The sequence below is a fragment of the Halichoerus grypus genome, chromosome 4, assembly GCF_964656455.1.
Source record: "Halichoerus grypus chromosome 4, mHalGry1.hap1.1, whole genome shotgun sequence".
Lineage (NCBI taxonomy): Eukaryota > Metazoa > Chordata > Mammalia > Carnivora > Phocidae > Halichoerus > Halichoerus grypus.
The window spans coordinates 37,847,220-37,853,169 of NC_135715.1; the positions used below are offsets into that span (position 1 = coordinate 37,847,220).

The following is a 5,950-nucleotide window of genomic DNA, read 5'->3' on the forward strand; positions in this document are numbered from 1 at the left end:
TTTCATTCTTTTGTGTGTTGCTATCCAGTTTTCCCTACACCATTTGTTGAAAAGTTTGTCTTTTTTTCCATTGGATATTCTATCCTGCTTTGTCAAAGATTAATTGACCCTATAGTTGTGGGTCCATTTCTGGGTGTTCTATTCTGTTCTGTTAATCTATGTGTCTATTTATGTGTCAGTACCATACTGTCTTGATTACTACAGCTTTGTAATATAGCTTAAGTCCAGAATTGTGATGCCTCAAGCTTTGCTTTTCTTTTTCAGGATTTCTTTGGCTATTTGGGGTCTTTTGTGGTTCCATACAAATGTTAGGATTGTTTGTTCTAGCTCTGTGAAAAATGCTGGTGGTATTTTGATAGGGATTGCTTTAAATATGTACATTGCTTTGGGTATTATAGACATTTTAACAATATTTGTCCTTCCAATCCATAAGCATGAAATGTTTTTCCATTTCTTTGTGTCATCTTCAATTTCTTTCATCAGTGTTTTATATCTTTTAAAGTACAGATCTTTTATCTCTTGGTTAAGTTTATTCCTAGGTATCTTATTGGTTTTGGTGCAGTTGTAAATGGGATCAATTCCTTGATTTCTCTTTCTGCTGCTTCATTACTGGTGTTTAAAAATGCAACAGATTTCTGTACATTGATTTTGTATCCTACAACTTTATTAAATTCCTGTATCAGTTCTGGCAGTTTTTTTGGTGGACTCTTTTGGGTTTTCTATATAGAGGATCATGTCATCTGCAGATACTGAAAGTTTGACTTCTTCCTTGCTCATTTGAATACCTTTTATTTATTTTTGTTGTCTGATTGCTGTGGCTAGGACTTCAAGTACTATGTTAAATAACTGTGGTGAAAGTTAGCCTCATGTTTTGATATATTTCAGTATGGAGCCATCTTACAGAGCTGAAGAGCTGGGGAATAGAAGTCAAGTATTTATGATCAGGGCTGTCCTCTAGCCCCAGGATATAAAAGAGAAAACTAGAGAAACTACTTAAATTTTTCAGCTGTTTTAGGACAATGTTGAGAATGGGGGTTAAAAGGGGAACATTAGGGAAGAAAATATTTTTTCTTTTCTCCCTGCCAAGAAACTTTGGCCCCTCTGTGGAATACTTTTGGAATATTTACCTCTTTGCCACTGCTCAATATCACCTCCTCAGTCATCTCTTTTAAAATTCTTTCTTGACTAGTTGTTCTCCATTACTCTCTCCTGCTTGCTTTCTCTTGACCAAGATGGCCTTCACACTAACCTCAGCTTGACTGAATGTTAGACAGGCTTCTTCCTCATTCTAGTCCCAGACCTCTCTTTTCTTAAAATATTTTATTTAGAAAACATATAATTGTGAATTCTTTCTGTGCCCTTTTGAAATTCATGTTAGTCTTTTTGAAAAAGTCTCTTGAAAACTTACAACCCAGGAATTTCTTTCTCACACACATAGGAGACATCTCTTTCAAGAAAGATAGTACTTCTATCTCTCAGTCCCTGTGAAGTTGATAGGAGCCTAATTTCCATGGCAGCCAGTTAGGAAACACAGGTAGCCTAATGACAGAGAAAAATATCTGCAAACTCAGGTAATAATTCAATGTATTCCACATATATCTCTGATCAGCCTCCTTTCAGATATCCTCTAGTACTTTTTCACTAGTTCATTCCAACCCTTGAAAATTCTCTCACCCTTTGTTTCAGTAAAATTGAGTTCATATTAGTTTTGGACTACTTCCCCTATTATGATACCCTTGAAAAAAATCTTCCTTCCCTGTTTAACTTTGCCCAGTGCAGTTTTTGCTTTGATACTCCTAACAAGACTTATCTTACATCATTTACTTTTGAACCTTCCACTTGAATGTAAATATTTAGGTGAGACAAAATTTTACTGCTAAAACATCATAGCTTTCAGCTGGGGTTCTTTAATAAAAAGATAGATTAACAAGAGAAAAACAGATAGTTTATTAACATGCATCACACATCATATAGGAGAAACCTCAATGAAAAGTAACTCAAACAGGTGGCATAGAACGCTTGCTTACATGGCATCTTCAACAAAGAAAAATAAATTATAGAGAAAAAACAGGACAAAGGAAAGCAGTTTTAGGCTTCCAAGGGTGGCAAACTGTGGTAAGGAAAATATATGAGAGGAAACTAATGGAGTAAGTTTTGTTTGAGATTCCTCTGGTGTCATCTCTTGGTTGATAAAGAGTTTGTCGCTAGTAAAAGAAGAATTTATTTCTGGGTTGAAGCAGAAGAGGACATGGATGGCAGAGAAAACTCTGAATTTGCTCCCTTTTAATTACCTTCAGCTCAAAATAATTTTTATGTGCAAAAAGACATGTGTAGGGCTGACATTCTGGTTTCCTTCAACACTATGATGATGGTGGTAATTTATGTTTAGCTCATCATACTATCTTTACTTCATAGCACAATGCCTAGCACAAAGTAGATATTCAAAATACATATTGAATGAATAAATCTTGTAATTTTTTTTAGTTCACCATTATATATCCTATTTCTTAGCACATAAGTAATGTATAATAAATACCTATTAAATACACATTGTTAATAGATATTTATTAACACTGATTGAAAGGCAAAGGAAACAGTATGTGCAAAGGCATTTAGGTGTCTACAGCAAACCAGGGATGGAGTAATTGCAACCAATTTACTACAGCCAAAAATCAAATAAAAACAGAAAAACAGAAAAGAATAACAACAAAAAATGTTGACTAGACCAACAGTTACTGAACCAAATAACATCTTGAAATACATCCTTGGGGTTTCTATCCTTGAGATTATAGGATGCTAAACGAGTGTAAGTAATGATAAAGGAGATCTCTGTTCAGTTTTTCACATGTGCATATGCATGGGTCTGACACCTCCATGACCCCAAGCCAACTCAAGTCTTAACATTTCAGACCTTTTTAAGAAGTGAGCTTCATTTTATGCCTGCTAAAACAGCATCACACTGTGATAATAATAAGCAAGATAGATTTCCAGTTTCCTTCTATAAGCAATCAGTAAATGCCTTTACAACTCTATCATAAGTGGGAGGTATTTCTGCCTTATTCTATATGACACTGTTCTACTTCAGAGTTGAGGAGACTCACTGAACTCTCTTCAGAGAGTCAAAACTCTTCCTTGCCCAGCATATTACTAAATTCAAATCCTAAATAAATTATTATTGGAAGTGTTTGTATCTCCTTCCACAGTAAAGTGTTTGGATGTTTTTATGGGATCAGTCCCTACAAATATTTTGAGTACTAATGAAATCAAGCTTTCAGGATGTGTATATACAAAGAAATACAAACATAATTTTCTTATAAAAGAGTAGCAATTCTTGGGGTACCTAGGTGGCTCAGCCAGTTAAATATCTGACTCTTGATTTTGACTCAGGTCGTGATCTCAGCATCTTGAGATTGAGCCTTGTGTCAGGCTCCTCGCTCAGCAGGGAGTCTGCTTGAGGTTCTCTCTTTCCTCCCTCTGCCCCTCCACCACCCCCATGTGCATGTGCTCTCTCTTTCTCTCTCTCTCAAATAAATAAATCTTTAAAATTAAAAAAAAGAAAATTTAAATGAAAAAGTAAACAATTCTTTAAAAGTTCTTGAGGTGGCTTTTTCGCAGCGGGTTTGCCGCCAGAACACAGGTGTGGTGAAAACCACCGCTCAACCTAAACCAAAATGGGAAAGGAAAAGACTCACATCAACATCGTCATCATTGGACACGTAGATTTGGGCAAGTCTACCACTACTGGTAATCTGATCTACAAATATGGTGGGATCGACAAAAGAACTATCAAAAAATTTGAGCAGGAGGCTGCTGAGATGGGAAAGGGCTCCTTCAAGTATGCCTGGGTCTTGGATAAACTGAAAGCTGAACGTGAATGTGGTATCACCATTGACATCTCCCTGTGGAAATTCGAGACCAGCAAGTATTATGTGACCATCACTGATGCCCCAGGACACAGAGACTTTATCAAAAACACGATTGCAGGCACATCTCAGGCTGACTGTGCTGTCCTGATTGTTGCTGCTGGTGTTGATGAATTTGAAGCCAGTATCTCCAAGAATGGGCAGACCCGTGAGCATGCCCTTCTGGCTTACACCCTGGGTGTAAAACAACGAATCATTGGTGTTAACGAGATGGATTCTACTGAGCCACCCTACAGCCAGAAGAGATATGAGGAAATCGTTAAGGAAGTCAGCACCTACATTAAGAGAATTGGCTACAACCCTGACACAGTAGCATTTGTGCCAATTTCTGGTTGGAATGTTGACAACATGCTGGAGCCAAGTGCTAACATGCCTTGGTTCAAGGGATAGAATGTCACCCATAAAGATGGGAATGCCAGTGGAACCACACTGCTTGAAGCTCTGGATTGCATTCTGCCACCAACTCATCCAACTAAAAAGCCCTCGTGTCTGCCTCTCCAGGACGTCTACAAAATTGGTGGTATTGGTACTGTCCCTGTGGGCTGAGTTCTTAAACCTGGCATGGCGGTCACCTTTGCTCCAGTCAATGTTACAACTGAAGTAAAGTCTGTTGAAATGCACCATGAAGCTTTGAGTGAAGCTCTTCCTGGGGACAGTGTGGGCTTCAATATCAAGAACGTATCTGTCAAAGATGTTCGTCTTGGCAGTGGCTGGTGACAGCAAAAATGACCCACCACTGGAAACAGCTGGCTTCACAGCTCAGATAATTGTCCCAAACCGTCCAGGCCAAATCAGTGCTGAATATGCACCTGTGCTGGATTGTCACGCAGTGCATATTGCTTGCAAGTTTGCTGAGCTGAAGAAGAAGATAGATCATCGTTCTGGAAAAAAGCTGGAAGATGGTCCCAAGTTCTTGAAATCTGGTGACGCTGCCATTGTTGATACGGATCCTGGCAAGTCTGTGTGTGTTGAGAGCTTCTCTGACTATCCTCCTCTGGGCCGTTTTGCTGTTCGTGACATGAGACAGACAGTTGCTGTGGGTGTCATCAAAGCAGTGGACAAGAAAGCAGCTGGAGCTGGCAAGGTCACCAAGTCTGCCCAGAAAGCTCAGAAGGCTAAATGAATATTATCCCCAATACCTGCCACCCCAGTCTTAATCAGTGGTGGAAGAACGGTCTCAGAATGGTTTGTGTCAATTGGCCCTTTAAGTTTAATAGTAAAAAGACTGGTTAATGATAATAATGCATCGTAAAACCTTCAGAAGGAAAGGAGAATGTTTTGTGGACCATTTGTTGATTTTTGGTGTGTGTGTGGCAGTTTTAAGTTATTAGTTTTTAAAATCAGTACTTTTTAATGGAAATAACTTGACCAAAAATCTGTCACAGAATTTTGAGACCCATTAAAACAAAAGTTTAATGAGAAAAAAAAAAAGTTCTTGAGGTGTAGCTACGTTGTAGCCAGTTAAAAGAAATATGACATTTCTATGTTTATAGTCCTCAGTAAATGTTTTGTGTAAATATTAACATTTTTGCATATCACCATCCCAAAACACTAATTTGAATAATGAAATATCTTTATATTGGATTGAAGGTCAGCTGATTTGTATTTTCTTATAAAAAATGTCTTATGGGACGTACAGAATCTTGGATTCAAGCATATATGTAAAATTTTAATGTAACATGCTGTAATTATGAAATTTCCTAGAAGATAATCAAAATAGAACATGATTGCATCTTGAATATTTAAAATGAGCCAAATGCATTTTAAAGTGAAAACTAAAGTAGGTTAAAATGCATAATTTTTACCACTTGTTAAGAATAGTTTTGGTAATTAAAAAAATGTTGGAATAAGTAAGCTGTATTCAAGAATAATATGTATGTACAAGACGGGCCAAACTATACAGAGAAAAAAATAAAATCTGATTCAACTAGTGCTGTTCATCCAAACAACTGTAAAACAGTATCATTTTAAATTTAATCTGATCACAATATCACTCTGACTTTTTAAAAATAATTTTTCATTATTTC

At 37.1% G+C, this 5,950-nt stretch overlaps 1 pseudogene; it reads left to right on the forward strand.

Annotated features, from left to right (window-relative positions):
* Window positions 1-3,621: 3,621 nt before the first annotated feature.
* LOC118540066 (elongation factor 1-alpha 1 pseudogene) lies at window positions 3,622-5,074 on the forward strand (annotated as a pseudogene).
* Window positions 5,075-5,950: the final 876 nt, after the last annotated feature.